The 19,652-nt window shown below is 37.6% G+C and overlaps 1 long non-coding RNA gene across 6 annotated transcripts; it reads right to left on the bottom strand.

Annotated features, from left to right (window-relative positions):
• Positions 1–2,221: 2,221 nt before the first annotated feature.
• LOC309510520 lies at positions 2,222–19,652 on the bottom strand. Of its 6 annotated transcripts, none has more exons than XR_014210379.1 (3): positions 19,528–19,652; positions 19,300–19,413; positions 2,222–7,381 (listed from the first exon to the last, which is right to left on the bottom strand). It is a non-coding gene; the product is annotated as an uncharacterized lncRNA (long non-coding RNA). The 6 variants fall into 6 exon arrangements; XR_014210380.1 differs by adding an exon at positions 9,656–9,716 and having other exon boundaries at positions 19,300–19,535; XR_014210383.1 differs by lacking the exons at positions 19,300–19,413; positions 19,528–19,652 and adding exons at positions 9,656–9,716; positions 13,871–16,063.

Here is a 19,652-nt window from a genome sequence, read left to right on the forward strand (position 1 = left end):
AGTGAATCGTCTTTCTATATCTATTGTCTTTTGTGCTTTTTCACTAGATGTGAGGGTTTTTACTTTAGTCTTCCATATTTAAAGCTCATCTGTGTGACTTTTTCGCTTGTAAATGGGATTTTCCAAAACCCATTTTTAGTTTTTTTTTGTTTTTTTTACTGGTCCAAAATGGAGGCATTAGTTTCAGTGGTCTGAGACAGAGACAGAACAATGGAAGACATACGTAAATGTTTGTGAAAAACTGTTTGGAAACCGTCATTGGGCCTCATTCATAAAACAAGTGCAGAAAGAATTTATGTGTGGTTCGTAAAACCAGTCTTATGTTTAATGTTTTTTTGCAATTCTGCATTTTTAATTATTGTTGCTATTCTTTTTTGGTACAGGTAGTGGCACAGAAATTGCATACAGCAGCTTAACTAATGAAAATAAATTCTGCAAACAATATCTTGAGTTTAGTGATATTTATACCACACAGTGGAGACTTTTTACCCCAGTGAATATTTCTCAGAGTAGGTTTATATTTGAAAATCCATATCTGGCACTTACAAGTATTGGCTACAAAAAGAGTATATTGAACATTTCCAACCGTTACTGCCCAGAACAGAGTCACAGTTCATTTAACACACATTGACCTTCTGTGATAACATCTCAGTCAGTAGCACATCACAGTGGGGAAATCCCACTAAAGAGCACACTAAGATTTTCAGCAAGTAAACAAAATAATTCATGAAACATTTTATTAAACAGCCATTCAAAAGTTTGGGGTCAGTATTACTTTTATTCAACAAGGACACGTTCAATTAATATAATCAGTATATTCAAATGATTTCTTAAGTATCACGTGACACCGAATAGCTGCTGAAAATTCAGCATTGCCATCACAGGAACAAATTACATTTTAATTATATATTTAATAAATAGTTATTGTAAATTGTAATAATATTAAACAATATTACTGTTTTACTGTATTAAATAAATTCAGCCTTGGCGAGCATAAGAGACTTCTTTCAAAAACGTTTAAAACGCTTAACAAAGCACTATTGTGTGTATGTATATACTATATAACTAACAAATCAATAATAATTTTATAATATTTAACTTTTCCCAACCTGGCATTTATAGAAAAATACACTTCCCATGAGAACAGTTAAAAAAATTGACTTCCTATCATTATCTAGCATATTATACAACATAATGATATACAATATAAGTAATGTTACTTTAAATATACAGTAACTGTTTCCATTTTTTATTAGCCTATATAAAAAAAAAATATATATATATATATATATATATGTTGTTAGTTGCCATACATTGCTTTTGTTTGTTGAGTGAACTACAGTGTGAGCACATTTTCTGTTTCTAAAAGCAATTCCATTAGTAATCTATATATTCAAAAACAACAGGGATTCACTTATACTCTCGCTTATAGTAATTGCTTACATTTACAATAAACATCCAAGGCTTTTTCAAAATGCCCTATGCACAGATACTGTATGAGGCCACACTGCTGTAATCTATTGAAAGTGTATGTGCAACACTCTTATAGCTGAATTCCATCCAGCTTTTAAAATCAATATTCCTTTGAAAATGTTTCTTGAGCTGCTTAAGGATTTCTGGCACATACATAATGATTTTGCTGCTGGACATAAGTGATTTTTATTGATCTCCTAATGAATTTCCAGCAGAAGGTGAATACTACTGCATAATTGATAATAATGCTGACCAAAAGTTCACTTTTGAGAAAGGAAGACGGCTCCTGGCTAAATATTGTTATGGAAAACTGCTAACACACAGGGAATGCAGACTTTGTTCGTTCTGTAGGCATTCATAAATGTTTTAACACTGTTATTTCCATCATATTATGGTGCTTCCTGAAAATCTGCACGTCTGCTCATCAGAACGATGTTGGAATTGCTATATGAGGTTCTGGATATGAAGAGGGATTTATGCATATTTTCCTGTCACCATGGGATCAAAGCATAGATTTGGGTCAAGGGGGTTGATTTATTAGTTCGTGCACACCTCTGCTTCTTATCAATCTGTTTCAGATTACATATGCAAACACGGCACCAAATATCTTGCTACAACAGTAATGCAATTGTGGCTACGATTGAGAAAAAATATATCTTCTTTCAGCTGCCATTTTAATATCACGAAATATCTTCACTTGGTTAATACCTGTGGCTTTACAGAAGAAAAGACATGGGCAAAATGAAAGTAGAGATGATTTCTTTATTTGATTCCACTTTGATACACACACACAAGAGGTTATTCGGTTAGCTGTGGCGATGCTGGAAGGAAAGCAAAAAAGAGGATTTCTCCATGGGAATGGAACTGAAAAGACACCTCGACAACTTTTGGATTCAAAGGCACGCTTTTCATTATTTAATGCCATAAAAAACACATAAAACACACATATACATGAGGAAATCTAGTTATTGTTCACCATCAATATTTTACTCTAATCCGATTTCATCAGATAGTCACCCTGTGCCTGTTTTATTGTGGTTCTGGGTGAAGTATATGAGTGTTAAAGTTGATGAAAAGCTGTATGTGTGTGTTTGAGGCATTTTGAACATTCAGCTATTCTCAGTAGTCCATAATCGCAAGGCCAAAAGCAGATTTGCTACAGTGGCTTAGAGTGCAGCGATAACGCTGAAGAGTGACGGTAACCTTGAGGAGTCCATTGAGACTTTAGAGAAAGTCACTGCAACACAAGGCATAGTGGGAACGCAGAGTGAAGGCATTCGGCCAATTAGAGCCGAGAATCTCCTCAGGCAGCCCGGACCCAATCCCCCTCCCTTAGGGATCTCTCTCTCTCGTCCCTTTGCTCAATCTCACTCGGCCTCAGTTTCTTTCCCTCCCTTGACTCTTTCCATCTCCTTCCTATTCCAATGCGGTTTGGCTCTTAGTCCTAAACTCTATTAACTCTGCCTTATTTTATGCCTGTTCTTTACAACAGAGAGGCACAGATTGAGAGAGGTCAATCAGAGTTGAGCCCATACGGCTGGGAAGAAGAAACTTTTCTATTTCAATTCAAAGGTCTTTGTGGAAGAGAGTTTCACTTTGAAATGCTGATTTAGTGGCCTCTGTAGGCCTGGAGTAATTGAGCTCCTTTAGGACCTGCGGAACATTATTGAAAATTGTACCCCGTCTTTAAAATCCTCTGGTAGGAAGTGACAGGTAGGGTTAAATGTGCAAGAGAGGGAAAAATACACCAGCATAGGAAATGTTCAAGAGGAATGTTCAGGCACATATCTATTTATTTATTCCACAGTGACAATAAGTTCTTTCACACAGACGTTGTTGTAAATTAAACTGTATTTTATCCAGTTCAGAGATCTTGTGTGAGCAGGAACTGAATATGAAGTGGCTTTATACCTCACTAGCCATGCTGTTCAACAGTTTATTCTGTTTATTCAACCTGTGTTGGGAAGTGAATAAAATAATGATAATAATAATTCAGTGATTTTAATGCTGCTGTTTCTGTATTGTAGTTTTTAGTTATATTAAAATGTACACTATTGTTCAAAGGTTTGGGGTCTGTAATTTTTATTTATTTATACTTTTATTCAGGAAAGAAGCATTCAATTGATCTAATTTCTAGTCATCAAAGCATATATACACATTGATAATAATAAGAAATGCTTCTTGAGCACTAAATCAGTATATTATAATTATTTCTGCAGGATCATGTGACTTAAGTAATGGCAGCTGGAAATTCAGCTTTGCCATTACAGGAATAAATTACAGGATTAAATGATTTTATTACATTTAAATTATTAAAACAACTGTTTTAAACTGTAGTAATTTTTCACAATATAACTGTTTTTTACTGAATTACTGAATAAATGCAGATTTTGAGCATAAAAGACTTTAAAACCCTCAAACTTTTGAATGGTATATGTTGGATGTTGCCATGCATACAAAAACCCTAATTGGTTTTGTGCCAAAAATATGGCAAAAATAATAATAATAAAAAAAAACGCTTAAATGATCAATTAATTACCTGTATGACTTTCTTCTGTTTATATTTAGAGAGATGTCTTGTTGTTGTTGTTTTTTTTTTTGGTCAATACAATGGAAGTCAGTGGTCACCATAACTGTTTGATTACAACTGATCTTCAAAATCTTCTTTTTCCCCACAGAAGAAAGTCAGGTTTGAAATGACATGAGGTGTACACCTGGATTGCACATCATCAGAAGTAAATGAGGGAGACACATTCCTGTTTACACCTGGTGTTTTAATCTGTCTCTTTTGTCCACCTTCGACCAATTATACAGTGATTTCTTCACGGGGAGGGTCTATGGGCGGATAAATGGATGGGCTTTTTCAGATCTTTCAATCTAATGGATGAAATAAGCTCACAAAATGTACATATGAAAACGAAAGAAGACGACGGAAAAACATGTGGAAAGCAGCACCTTTCGTTTCTGCTCTGATAGCCACAAAACGACGCCGAACGCTGTGAGTGTGTGTTAGAAATCAGGAATTGTGAGAGAATATTGTGCTTGGTACGTTTTTCAAACCAAATTTGGGTCTTCAGCCGACAAAGTTTAAATCCCATCTGGCTAGTGCGCTTCCCATAATGTTTACGCATCAGGTCAGTAGGCGAAGATAAGGCGGTCTTTTGTGGCTGTTCAAACACGACCACATGATCATCTACACTACGCTTTGTTTTCGACTATCTCTGGAAGGGGCCGAAAGTGGACAAGCTCAATACGTTTCAGACCCTGTTGTCATCACCCACTTGTGATCCGATCGACCAAAACGCATCTTAATACCAGGTGTACTAAATGTAAACTAAACAGGGCCTAAATTATGATAGAATAGTTGGGTGAACTATCTCCAATTTAGCTACTTTTTCTCAGTAGCTTGCTTCTACTAGAGTACATCGACAGTATTGAAAACACATTACATTGAAAGTTTAATTACTTTATATAATGTGCCTTACCTTGGCAAGCTACAGTTTCTAAATAGCTTCCCCAACAACATAAATGTTTCTTGGAGAAACGTAATGAATTTATGCATTCACATACTTCTCTGCGGACAGAAAAAAAAAACCCATGGGTTTCTTTCTCCTTCCGAAGCCTTGTCTTCTCCCATGACTTGTGGCATGCTGGAGCAGGATTTTCTTGCTGAAATAAAGAAGAAACATTTTTGAATATGAAAAACAACAGTCTGTCATCCCATGTGCCTTAGCCTCTATAATTTTTAAACAACAATAATAAACAAATGTCTTGTATATGTTATGTTGTAGTACATCACTCAGACAGTAATTGGACCCACTATGTATCACTTACATGCCTTTGCATAAGTTAACAACATGGCCTGTATTTCTGTGGGTGTCAGAATGTGTTTATATGCAGAGTCATTACGGGTGACTTATGCGTTGCTTGTGCAAGCAGAACTCATGTTGCAGAAACCATTTTGCCCTTCTCTTCGCTGATGGAGAGCAGGGAGGAGGTTTGGCCCTGCAGCTCCATTCATTCTGCTCCAGCAGTGCTGGGCTTCATGTACTGCATGGTCAGATCAAGCAGAAGGGATTGCTTTTGAGTTCGGTTTGATCGCGGACCACCTCCAGGCAGATCAACACATAAACAATAACCAGTGAGATAGACTCTCATAGGCCCCACTGGCCGGACAACACTTTGATTACAGCATCACTGTTTCTCTTTCATGCTGTTTAGGTAACAATCCTAGTCTCATGTATTGCAAGGTCTATATAAATACTTGAAGTGTGAAAGAAAGAAAACTGAGGTTTTTCAAATTCAACAGGTGCCAAATGTGGCCTTATTTTGCTCATCTTTCCTGAAAAAGCTCTGAAGCCTCTCAGATTTATTGACTTAGCTCTCTGTCCCTGTTTGTACATGTTGTTCTTATGGAGTTGGAGTCTTTCCATCAGTCTGGTGTAGTGTTTATTCGTGCGCTGCAGGCCACTGGTGGAACACAATAACACAACACACATCCTAGCGTGGGAGCAGCCAGTATCTGTTCAGCTAGACAAATGACTAATACCTTCTTCTCATTATGTACTTGTTGTGTAAGCCAAAGAACGTGGTGCGAGCTCATCTGAGTGCTTGGTCACGCGCTTCTATCCACAAACCCGGACATTCAACTGACCCGACAGTGAATATCAACATTCATAAGAATAGTAGTGCACTGATATTGATAAGGCAGTGTGGTTGTTTCCTATAGGATAAGGAAGGATTTGACTGTCCTTCTCAAACAAAGGGCATGTTGGTACATGTACAACCTTGTGAAAAAGAACTACACAATAGCATACTTTTTTAAAAAGAGTATTTATTACAGAAATAATATACTTTAAAAGAATATACTTAAGTGTGAAATGTTTTTTGGACACTTAAAGGTTAGTTGTCTCTGAGTTTCTTTCTTCTGCTGAACACAAAGAAGATATTTTGAAGAATGCTGGCAACCAGACAGTTGACGCCATTGACTTCCATAGTAGGAAAAACAATTACTAAATTAAATGACATCATTTTAATTTTTGGGTGAACTATCCCTTTAATTGCATGTTAATTGCAATTAAAATGAAAATGTATTATGTTTAAATTTATATTAAATTAAATTAGCTGGACTTTAAGTAGGACTTACAGTAAGTAGATTTTTACATGTCATTTTATGATTACTCCAATTGCCTATTCTATTGGGAAAATGTAACTTTTTTTATGAGGTGGTGATTTTTTATGAATTTGTATGCTGTAAATTGTGCAAAAACACATATTTTTAAGCATAATAAGCATGAAGGTCAAGCTTAAAGCATGACAAAAGATTATTAAAAGATAATTTAAAGTGTAATTAAAGTAAAACTTTTAATTTGTATGGTAGTATAATTCTTAAGTATATTAAGAAACAGTCAGGAAAGTGTACTCTCTATAAGTACACTTAAGTGACCTTTTATCTTTATTTCAATATTATATTATATTATCTGCAAGTATGTTTTTTTTTTTTTTTTTTTTTTGAAAAGACACTTTTTTCAATTTGAAGCACACTACAAGTACACATTCAATGTAATTAAGCATACTTCTTTTTCACAAGGGCATCCACACTTCTGTTGAACTGCTTTTGGCATAGCAAGCAGGGACAGATGCCTCATGGCCTGACAAACTGACATTGTGCTAAAGGAACAGCTGCATCGTGGCGCCCTTGGGATTTGACACTAACCTTGAAAGATATCCCTTACTTTACCAGAGTCTCCTCATGTACGGTAGCTTGTTGGTGATCTCCCAAAAACTGCATCTGCACAGTAGAGCACATCAAAACACCACAGCGGTAGCAAAGCAGCAGAACAGCCTGTGGGTTTGGCAAGACCTGTCTGACCAACTCACTTCAGCACGCCTTTTATCCCGCCGTTTACTGTAAACACACAAACACAAACAGAGCGGAGCTCGGCTTCAGTGGGAATGGGTAATGATGCTGGTGTGTGTGTATGTGGACTGCTGTCAGGGGTGAGCAGCAGATTGCACAGCCAAAGGATCCTCACAGGAAACACTGCTCACATCTCAGGCCCAAATGCCTCGTACTGGATCATAAAGTGTGCGAAGGAACGCCAAGCAACCTCTGCAGAGAGCTATTCTGGAGAAAACGGAATCGTGTTTATGCAGGCATGCTGTGTTGAGCTGTATCAACTTATCTATTTATATAAACAACATTTCTGGGAGTCAACTGTGAAGGAGTTTATAGTCAGCTGTAACAAAACTAGTTTTTTTATGCTGCATCTGCTCTTGATGTCAGGGAAAACTTGCAGTCAGCAGGTCATTATAAACCAAAATAACCCCCTAAATGGCAATTCGGGTTCAGATACGAAGCTGAGGTTATCATTTGTTATCAATTGTAATTGCTGTCAAATGTAGCTTGGTTTAGAACAATCAATAGTAGACTCAGAAAGGCACAATGAGTAATGCAAGCATGGCTGGGAGCATCAGACCAACTATGACAATGAGAAATTAAGGATATTATTGAATTATTTTAGGCAAAATGCCTGAAAAATCATAAATACAATCACTATTAATTAGATTGTTGCTTAATTAGATTATTAATTGCTTATCAGTTTTGACCAATAGGTGGCGCTGTTATCAAATTGATGTGGTTGGGTCAATGTGCGGTCAATGTGATACATCCAAAGTTTGGAGTCAATATGCCAAAGCATGCAAAGTCACAGCCTCAGAATCAGCTTGGCACCATGTCATCAATTTTGTTGATGTGTTATTCGAGAATGGTTTGGTCAATCAAAAAAAAGGTTAATAATTTTGTGCTGCCATGGTCTGAAGATGATCTGAGCTGATTTTGGTTGAAATCAGACCAACATATTAGGAGGAGTTCAAAAAAGTAGGTTTTCAAAGAAATTCAATATGGCAGACAGCAAGTTGGCATAATTGGTATCATTCTTCTCATATGATTCAAGGAATCTATCAAGACCAGTTTAATTAAAATAGGCACATTTTATCAAAAGCTATTAGCATTTTTGTAAATTTCATTATAATTTTTATAATGTCTGGAAATTTCATGAGTACCAGGCCATGGTGCCAAAAACACGAAACCAAGTTTTCTAACGATGCACAAATATGTTCGTATTTTTACGATAAACCAGCATTTTATGTCAAAATTTCAAAATGGAAGATGCTCAAAATGGCTAACATGGGATAATTTGGTTTCATTCGACTCGGTAAGCTTCACTGAATCAAAAGGGTTTTATGATTTTGGGGCAAACCATTCAGAAGTTATAAGCAAAAATAGCTTAGAAATGTTTCATATCCCCTGACCAGTAGGTGGTTCTGTGCCAAAACGTTGCAAGTAGCCTCAGTTCATGCTTGTGATTAAATGTACCAGGACTCTTCTCAATACGCTAAAGCATTGCAGAGATAAAGCCTCGGTTTTTGTTTCTAGCCCTTATGGTTCATATGGTTATGGAGACTCCAAATTTGCTGTGGTTAATGATGAGAATGTCATCTGTGTGCCAAATTTCATAATTTTCCCACAAGCGGTTCTATGGGCTGCCATAGACTCAAGAGCGGAAGAAAAAGAAGAAGAAGAACACTAACAAATACAGTACAATATGTGCCTACGCACCTTCTGTGCTTGGCCCCTAATAAAAACTAGTACATAAATAATACTAAAACAACACAGGTAAAGGATAATGTACATTTAGTGGATCACTTTAAAAATAAACCCTTAAAGGGGTCCTAATGCCCTTTTTTTACAAGAGACAAAAGATTGTGTATGTGAAGTTTTAGCTAAAACATGTTTATAGCTTGTTCAAATTGTCACTTTTTGAGGGTGAGCAAAAACGTGCCATTTTTCTGTGTCCCATTAAATGCAAATGAGCTGCTGCTCCCAGCACAGAGGGCGGAGCTTCAAGAGCTCTCATGTTTTACCAGCTCCTATTACCTCATGCACTGAAAAAAAAAAAAAAAAAAAAAACTTTTAGCCTTTTATGTTCAAACCAGAGTCAGACAAAGATGGAGAGAGTCAAGAAGGAGTGACATGTAGAATGCAACAGGACATTTCTGAATGGTTAACTAGAGTTAACTATCTTCTAGTCATTGATTAGCATATTCTGTCATGATAATCTATAAATCGTGTTCCCGGGGAGGGGTTTATGTAAATTGTAGGGTTAGTGATGTCACTAACCTGTGAAGAAGCTCATTGTAGTCCCTACCAGCCGTTTGTTGTAGTCCTTAAAAAGCGATTTCTGTAAAAGAAAATATCTCCCTTTGCTTTGAATTTTCGTAACTTTGCAGATGTTGTTTATGCTCAAACAGCAACATTACACACTAACTAAAATTAAAAAAGTGAAATCACAATCAACCACCCCTTTAATGTGAAAAAGAGGGCTTATTATGGCTACTTAAAGTAAATTATTTTAATATATGAGAAAAAAAGAGACCACAAAATGCTACAATAGCCATGAAACTAGTACAGCTTTGTAGTTTAGGGGTCATAATGCAAATATATTTTACCAATCAGAATCAAGTATTCAAGAGAACCGTGTAATTAGCATACTTAATGACTACAGTAAACATCTGAACTAGATTTCCAACAGTGTTACAAGCCATGGTTTTTAATAAAAACAGTCTGTGTACATGCGTAATTCAATTTTGATTCAGATATTGTGGCGAGTTAGCTTCAGGTGGTTATAAAAGGGAAAGCTCAGGGGAAATAACAAGCCCAGTGACCGCAGCAAAACACTGAGGCACAATACACCCCATGCCAGCTTTAAAAATGGACATGAGCTCGGCTGAATATTACACAGCCATAATGAAGGCATGAAAAGTGCCCTGAAGTGCATTTCACGCATTTGCTTACTGTCAGTGTGTAATGAAGACAATAACAAAACTAGTCAGTGCAATACTCCTGCTTATTTATGCATTCAAAATACACTGAACTGATGGGAACAGCACGACCAGGCAAAAACATGCATTGATATGAACATCGCGCTGTGCTTTTAGATATAAATATTCAAATAAGTTGCATGCTGAAATTGTCAGCTTCCAACAATTTAGCAAATGTGTGTTTTTGCACTGCATTGCATTTGAAAACGTTTTTCCCTGGTTTTGATGGCAGCGTGTGATTACATGTGATCTTTACGGTGGTTATTCAACAGAGCGTGTCCTCCGTGATTTCGCAGGTCGCATGTCACTGACCCACATTTATGGATCAGGGCAGTCTGCTGTCAGTTAGAAAACATTATCAGTAACACATTACTGGCAACTCCAGGCTATGTAGTTAATGCCACAAAAATGAAAAAGTATATTTAGAGGAATGTACAGAAATGGACTGGATTCTGACTGAATTAAGAAGTTTATTTTAAGCTCAAACTGAGAACCGAGTGAACCGAGTGAATTTATGGTGTATACAAACTCAGAGAACTCAATAACTTCTAAAAGTGTTTGAAAAGTGTTTGTTTCTTTTTGGTTTTTGGTTTCGAAAATAATCCACAGCATAAGGAATCCTTCTGGAAACCTACGGATAATGGAGTGAAGCTATTTACTGCTTGTTCGCCTGTAAATTCTCAGTTATAATCTAAGGACCTCAAGTGCATTCAGATGTGTGCTGTTTGCTGTGGCGGGGCGTGCGGGGGGATGGGTTGTGGGCTCAGTCATTTGATGTCATTTAAGAATGATTGAAGGCAGTTCGGAACAAAGGAGGCTTCAGAAAATAACCAAGCATCAAAGCTGATGCTCAAATGCACTGTATTAACTAAGCAAAAAGGGATATAATAACTGATGTACAGGGATGAGCTGGCAAATGAAAGTAGATTGAGGAAACATATGGAGATGAGTAGGGTCTGGCACGAGCTGAGATGTGTGACCCAATTTCTGGTATGAAAAGCAACAGATTGAATGCATGTTCTGTAATCCTGATATGACATAATACACTTGCATTAAATGCTATGTTGCGAGTACTTAAGGTCATTTAAGGAAACTGCTGATGTAGCTAATACGATCTAACTGTCATTTTGATGTTGGGGAAAAACCAACGGACAACTGGATGCTTGGCACAGTCCATGACAATGTAACTGATGCGATGCCACTGAATCCTGTGTGAAAGTTGGCACAGAGAGAAACGGCATTGAATTCGTCCTAAAATCTATTATTCATATTCATTAACCTAGAGAGGGAAACTTAAACTCATCCACCACAAATGACTGGTGTTGATTGCAGTGACAGAGATGCTATAACAACAAACTTCACTGCAAGTGTCAAGCGGGGATACGGACTTCACCACCAGCGCAGGGGCACTGAAGCAAAAGAAAGTGAGTCATTTGAAGTACAATAGTTACACTCATTGGGGATTAATAAAGTCCATTTGAGTTATGAATTGCAGGGTAGCCTGTCAAAACTACCACTGATTTTTTGCAGTGATGGAGTACATTTAATTGAGCTTTCAATAATCCTAGCCTTACAAATGTTACAGGCCAATCCAATAAACCATACTGTATGACAAACAGTGGCTCTTTCTGATGTAAGTCTAAGTACTGTATGTTGGCTTTAAAAGGAATGTAACACAAATTATCTAGAAAATATAGTAAAACTGAAACGTTTAAGGGTGACAAGGTATCCAAAATGGATATGCAAGGTGTTTATTTCTCCTTTTCTTAATCTTAAAATAAATAATAGCATTTCATGGCATATAGAAAACCTTGCAAGCAATTAGGTATCATTAATGAATAAAACTGATATGTTACTTTATAATTCTTAAAAGTCCCCATGTGGTGAAAATCGAGCTTGTAATGTTGTTTATATGTTTTTAATATGCTTTGAGACAAACCATGTGCAAATTCATAAGTCAATACCATTGCGGAATATTTTCTCTGCAAAAACTGCAGTGAACCAAAGACAGTGTCAAAAGCGCGGTTTGAAATTGCTGGTGTTTCTGATGTCACAAACGACCTTGTAACCAATCACATCAACATGTGATCGTCAATGAGTTGATCTCTTAGCTGGTGTGAGTGAGTGGAGGCGGGGCTAATTTGCATATTCATAGAACCGCGTATATTAAATGAGGCAAGAGTGTAGTTACATTCAAGCTATTTTAAAGCATTAAGACACTTTTTTCAAGGAAAAAACCTTTAAATATGTAATTTTGCTGATCAAACATGAGCTTTAAGGGATAAAATTATTGACTAACGGGGGACTTTAAGGTAATTCATTTAATAAAAAAGAACAGCCTCTCCTACCATGTTTGCCAGTGGCTAGCACTATTAGGAGAGTTTGACAGAGACCAGAGTACAGTAAATATGAGGGGTCATTACTCATCTTAAATTGATCACTGTAAATGCATCAGTAAGAATTAGCATAGAGCTTTGGTTGCCAAACTATCTATATACTCAAAAACAGCTAGACAATCCATGTATTTTGGACTGAAGTAAACAATAAATACTGTTTATAATATAATATAATATATAATGAGTAATTGTAAAATTACATATATTACATTAAGTGTTCCGCCATCTAAAACATAGTTCAAGTTATTCTACACCTGCATGGTTGACATTACTTTATGCCCCCCATGCAGAACAGATGGTCCATCTTGTTCTGGCGCCGTGCTGCGTACCCACTCTTTTTGACACTGAAAGCGCATTTATACAAGGTTACATATCTCACAATAGTGAAATGTAATATGACACCTGTAACTTTTACCTGAGAGTCTCTTAACAGAGAAATACCTCTCTGAATTCTCATCGGGGACAGCTGCCTGTGAGAACACTTAATGGGGCTCACCGTGCAGGTGGATGTGAATTAAACTGTAAAGTTATACTTTTCCAAGCAATGACTAATAAGTGATTTGCTAGCAGGAGGAATCCGAGTGGAGATGTTCTAGATATCAGTATTCTGTTTTCCCCTGTGACCAGCATTGCGTTCCTGCTGAGCGTGGGATGATTTGTGCCAAGAAAAATATTTAGACGTTGGCATGTATTGTAATACTTGTTGCCAGGAGCAAATAAAGGCATACATTATACACTTCTACTTACTTTAACTCACTAACACTGTATAAATATGTTCCTACATTGATTTTACTTTTAAAAGGCTCCATCATTCCCACTATACTGTGATTAAACTACTATCTGAGGCGTATCTGAGTGATGTTATTAGCTGTCCTTCAGTTCAAGAGAAACGTGCACCTCCAGCATACCCCACTAACTGTACATTCATAATATTCCCTTGAAGTCTGCGCATGGGAGGAGGGGAATGTGCTCTTGTTCACGATATTGCGTTTTAATGTGCCTCGGATTTACCAAAAGCAAATAAATGCAATGCACAAAAACCGCCCTCCCACCCACACGCACTCAAACTAAGGGGTTCGCATATTTGGCTGTCGAAGACGAATAAGTGAATGCCTTACCTGAACCCAAAAGTGCAAACAGGGGAGTTGAGGGGGACTACGACTCTATGTTTCGCTCTTCAGCAATGGTGGAGATAAACGCAGACACGCTGAATATGAACACCAGCTAATAGAACGAAATAAAGCGGTGCCGAAAAAGAGCGAGAGAGGGAGAGAGAGAGAGAGAGAGAGAGAGAGACAACTCCGTCTCCCCCCTCCCCGCACAGCCTCCTTCGTTTATCTCCATCCCTATGGCACAAAGATAGAAGCACAGCCACAGACAAGCTAATCTCAGCTAAGGAAAGCATCAGCAAGAACTGAACCAAAACAGAAGGGAAATAAACTACAGGCTACTTGCAGTCGTCTAAACCTACCGTAGTGCGAGTATATGTACTAGTCAGTACGTGGGGGTCGCTTTCTCTCCCTCTCTCGCTCTGTCTTCCTCTCCGTCTGCCTCGCTCTGGCTGCGTCCAGACATGACTGGGGCTGATTTAGGTCAACACGTCTGTCTGGCTGAGCTCGGCTCAGCTGCTGCGTTGCCGTTTCTGTTCGGCTCTGCACTGCTTTCTGGACAAGGACTAAGTCTAAGATCGAAAGCCACTTTAACCTTGGAGCGGAACGGCCACTTTGGCCGGTCGCCGCTATGTGGGAATGCAGGCGGGCCCGGCTGACTGGACGTCTCAGGGTGGGACGGGTTTACGACGGGACGGCTAGGTGACGCACTGAAATCCAAGTCTTTATCGTCGACTTTTCAGCCTGGGAACACCGTCCTGCACACGCAGGCAATGGCATCAGCAGCTCCCCAAAAAAATCATCTTGATCCGGGCTCGCTTCTCCAAAATTTCTGTCTGCATATGAGACGGAGCGTAATTCCAAGTTGTTTGACTCTTCTTTTTTGGCTCTACTCTCTTCGATTGCTCTGCCCCGATGAAAATGATCCCTCAACGGCGGAGAGGAGCAGAACGGCGGAATTTTGAGAGGAAGTGCTCGGCTCCTCTGCCTCCCCAAAACAAGCCAGTAGACTGCAGCTGCGAGCTCCTGTGCCTCCACTCTAGTTGTCTGGCTGTGCCGCAGTGCGTCTGGGAGAAAAAAAAAGACTCTACGTCTGTAGCCAGAGCGCTGCCACTCGCCTAAAACCATGCCGTGACACAGCAATCAGATGACTTGTGTCAGCAGAATGATGCGTCATCATTTCGTTGAGCAGAAAGGATGCCGGGAAAGTTTTTCGGTGTGCCATGCCACCCGAAAACCCTGTCTTAACATTCTGCTATACTTGTCTCCGCTGCCGGGGAGTAGCAGCGGTACTATAGAATAATAAACAAGAGAAAGGGAAATTGTATGAGAGAGAGAGATGGCAGCAATGCATCTTGTTTGCGCTTCATCCACCTTAATTTGTATTCCATTTTTTCCCTCCACTTTCAATGTTTGACTTCCCTCTCTGTCTCACTTCCAAACATCCTCTCCACCGTTTTTTTTTTCTTTCTGCCACTCTGTTCTCTCTTCTTACCCTATGAAGTGCATCAATGAAATGAAAATGGCTTCTAAGTTTCCAATTTTCAGTATGAAAAGGGTCTCTCATCCTTTAAATGTCACAGCCTCCTCTGATGGAACAAACAAGACATATAAACACACTCACATGCCCACTCTCATATGCATGGCATTCTCAGTGTCTTTATCATGGTACAGGTACACCTTTGAAGTCCTTTGTCTGCACATGGCTGTTGTAATTAGCATAAACGTAATATGTCTTTGTTCTAAAATCCATATGGTTGAGACAGTTAAGGGAGAGAATCTAGAAAGGCTGCTGAACTGATCTGCTTTCTCCATCTCTAGTACTGATGCCCTGCTGTCTGCAATTGTGAAAGCAATAATTGTTCTGAGTCCAAGAAAAACACTTTTCTCTATTTCTCCTCCCTTCACTACTCTCACTCTCTCTTTCTCTTGCGTATGTGTTTATTAAAGGAGCATCTCGCTCAGAAATATTTCCCTTGTGATAAAGTACACTTCAGCAAACTTAATAAAAAGAATCCTTATTATGGAAATTACAAACTCTAAAAGAATATACTTAAGTGCAAAATTAATGTTATTTTTATGGACACTTAATGTGGCATGTTAATTGCCATAAAAATTTAAATTATAGATTACATTAATAATACATTTATATTAAATGCAATTAGCTGAACTGCTTACTTAAGTAAGACTTAAGTAAATCTTTATAAGCAATTTAAAAAATTGCTTATAAAAATGGTTAAAGTGTACTGTCGAATGTACTGACAAGCATTTATGGTAAACTAAAATATCCTTTGTCATTTCTATTGAACTTGTATGCTGGTAATTACACATTTGTAATGGTCAAGTTGCAATTTAGTACATTTAAAATATATTAACTTTAAATGTAATATTGAATAACACATTACAGTTAAAATGATAATCAAGTAGTTTAGTGTGTTAGTCAACACATAAAATAAGGGCACTGATGTACAGAACGACAAACAGATCATATTGATTTAAAGCGTACTTTCTTCAGTGGGACACAAAAGGAGAATTTTTTCTAAAAACTGAAGTTCGCCCTTTTCAGTGCAAAAGAGCTTTCAAGCTTCAAGAGGGACACAAAAACACCATAGTGGATTTATAAAGTGATCCATTTGACTAGTGGGTAGCACTTTACTTTACAGTCTTACCCATGAATATACTATGTACTTATTATAATAGTAATTACAATGGGTAATGACAAGGCACTAACCCTGAACCTACCCTTAAACCTAACATTAACCCATGTAGTTACCTTATATTAACCAGTACTGTAAGTACACTGTAAGTACACGTAAGTGCACGTTCTGTAAAATAAAGTGCAACCGACTCGTGTGCTATATTCCAAGTACTCTGAAGACATGATATTTGTGTTAGGAACCAACCAATTTAAGTTGTTATTCAACAATATTACTACTGTTAATTGCTGCAAACGGATCACTGAGTCAGTGAGTTTAGAGAATCAGATCAGTTTAATTTGTGAAAGAATCTGGCAGACTGGTTTTGTGATGTGGACAGTGCTTGAAGAGTGCCGGTACGCATACCACCAGTTTTTCTTACACACCGGCACTTCTGACATGTTGCCCGTACGGAAGCCTGCTCAGCCCTCCCTTCCTCAGAAACGCATTTTGAACCGAGCATCAGGAGTACCGGCACTTTTTTTTTTTTTTTTTAAACACTGGATGTGGATCAACTGATTCATTGAAAATATCTGTTTCAGAGGGATGATTCATTCATGAATCCATCATTGTTACTTCTCTCATTGATTCTGCCATGCAGTGCAAGTCATATGGATTACTTTTATGATAATTTACAGTGCTTTCACATCATTTTTGAAGCTTGACAGTTCCAGTATCCATTCACTGTAATTGCGTCTTTTTTTTCTTTCTTTTTTTCTTTGTTGGTTAAACTTAAAACATATGTTGAATATCGCTCATCTTTGTAGACCTGACTGAGATTAATTTAGGTCACTGGGTTTGGGTTTCATGTTCTAAAGGTGTGTGTGTGTGCATGTGTGTGTGCGTGTGCATGTGCATGTGCGTGCGTGTGGCCGGTGTATGATACAGCACCTGTTAAGTCAGTGTTGGGTCCTCTCTTCCAACAGACAGGAAAATGTCAGCAAACACACACACGCGCGCACACACACACACACACACACACAATATGTTGTTCCAATATTCACCTAAACATATTCCACTTTTGGTACAAACCTTGAGCCAAATTACATAACTTAATGCAGAGTGGCCATTCGCTCTCCGTAACTGTATATATTTAGCCATTCTTTCTTCACTCGCTTTACTGTCCACAAAACATTTCCATCTCATGTTACTTAAAAGCACAGCCTACTTACAATAACCCAGAGAAAATCTACTGCTCAAGGTTGCTTGCAAAACATAAACAAGAACTTTCTACAAGTGAATGCACTCTGCTCATCAAAACACGTTTTGTTGCCTCCAGAGCAGCACAATCTCTTTTCATAACCTTGAGTAAAACCTCTAGTGTTTACTAAATAAGAGATCAAGTTTAAGCTGGCAGAGACACAAAAGGGAAAAAAAAATAATAATAATGTTTTCATTTGGTGACTATGCAACAGGATTGTACATTATATTGTACATCATATATGGACACTCGTTCTCTGCTTCTATTTATATATGTCAATATACACTTTCCAATAAATAAATAAATACATTCTCAATTTCACATTTTCAAACTTGTTTTTCCCGAAATCCTTCCGTAAATCACACTAAAAATATCTCCAAGTCACATTTTTGGGGGGAGAAAGTCACACAATCTCCAAGTCACACAATTAATATAGGGGAGAAAAAGAAATTTGATTTAGCATAAATATAACAAAGACTAATCTTAAGACACAACCTTTTTCCATTGTGAAATTATTTGAATTAAATTAATTATCATAATAGATTCAGACACTTTACTTTTTTCCTTCAAGAAAGAATAATTTCCATTACTCATAATGGTGATTCTCATTATGCTCTCATTACAGTAATACAGTGTTTTTACCACTTTAGCACATTGAGAGTTTACATTTTTTTATTTAAATAAGCATTCTTTAAAGGCAATGCTATAAAACAACTGCTGCAATAATATAAAAATACTTCACAAATAATATGCAAATATGTTTTTCCACATTAAAATAATAAGAAAGTAATGTTTATATTACATTACACTAATGAGAATTATGTGGGAGTGTTTAATTGTCATAAAATAATAGCACAATGTAAAAACTAAAATCTGTTGTAAAACAGGCTTTGTTGCTTTCTTTTCATTTCTTAATGATCTTTCTTTTGGTTTCAGCTTGAAATATAACTTGACAGGTTTCATGAGATTCACCCACTTAATAAATGACATGTAGATGAAAATAAATGAATTGAAATAAACATGTCTCTGGATAAACAGTTCTACCAGAAAGACTCGGAGAGGCGAAATAACGTAACAAGCATGCATTTATTAACAGCCCAGCAAGCAAGTATTGTGATATAAAGTTCTTTGGCGTAGGCCAAATATTTAAAATGTTTTAATAATTAACTATAGCATCACCTCAGTTTATAACGGTTGGTAACACTTTAAACAAATGAACTGACTATATCATGACTGGAATCTATCCAACAAATTCTGTTCAGTTTTTCTATGGACTCTTTATCGAGAAAACACATCAGCTCATAATTAACATGAAACCACTTTTGAGAATAGCTGTGCTGATGAAGTGATGCTATCAAGATAAACGTTACTGTTCTTGGAAGCTCTTGCATTGAGCTGCACTGGTGAACGTTAGAAACACGTGAAACCTGAAAAAGGAGGCGTGCCTTTGGGCGCCGTTCCTGATTTATTGCTGCAATGGGGAAGTAAACCCTTGTGAAAGATAAGCCATCAGCCGTTCACTCCTGAACTTGTGTTCTTACCTCAGTCTTCTGCTCCGGGGGAAATAATCTGCTGAGCTGGACAATTGGCTGTAACCGTTTTGGCTCTCTGGTGCTAGTTATCTGGGTGACCTCACCACAAGCAAGCTTATCCAACTAAAGAAAGGGACAGACATTTGGGTGACCTTTTTGTAGAAGTTAAGAGTTTAAGTAATGAGAACTTAAAGCATTACAGATGGCACACACAACTTTAAAAGCTAAGAGGAATACCTGCTGGGGTCAGATTGGACCACAGTTATATTTCAGTTGAACAGTTTCAATGGAGCTTAGCAATCTCACGCAGATACACACACATGCTCGCATGCACAAAGACTCCATTGTGCGATGGCAGCAGC

Source organism: Leuciscus leuciscus, assembly GCF_965113295.1.
Source record: "Leuciscus leuciscus genome assembly, chromosome: 12".
NCBI lineage: Eukaryota > Metazoa > Chordata > Actinopteri > Cypriniformes > Leuciscidae > Leuciscus > Leuciscus leuciscus.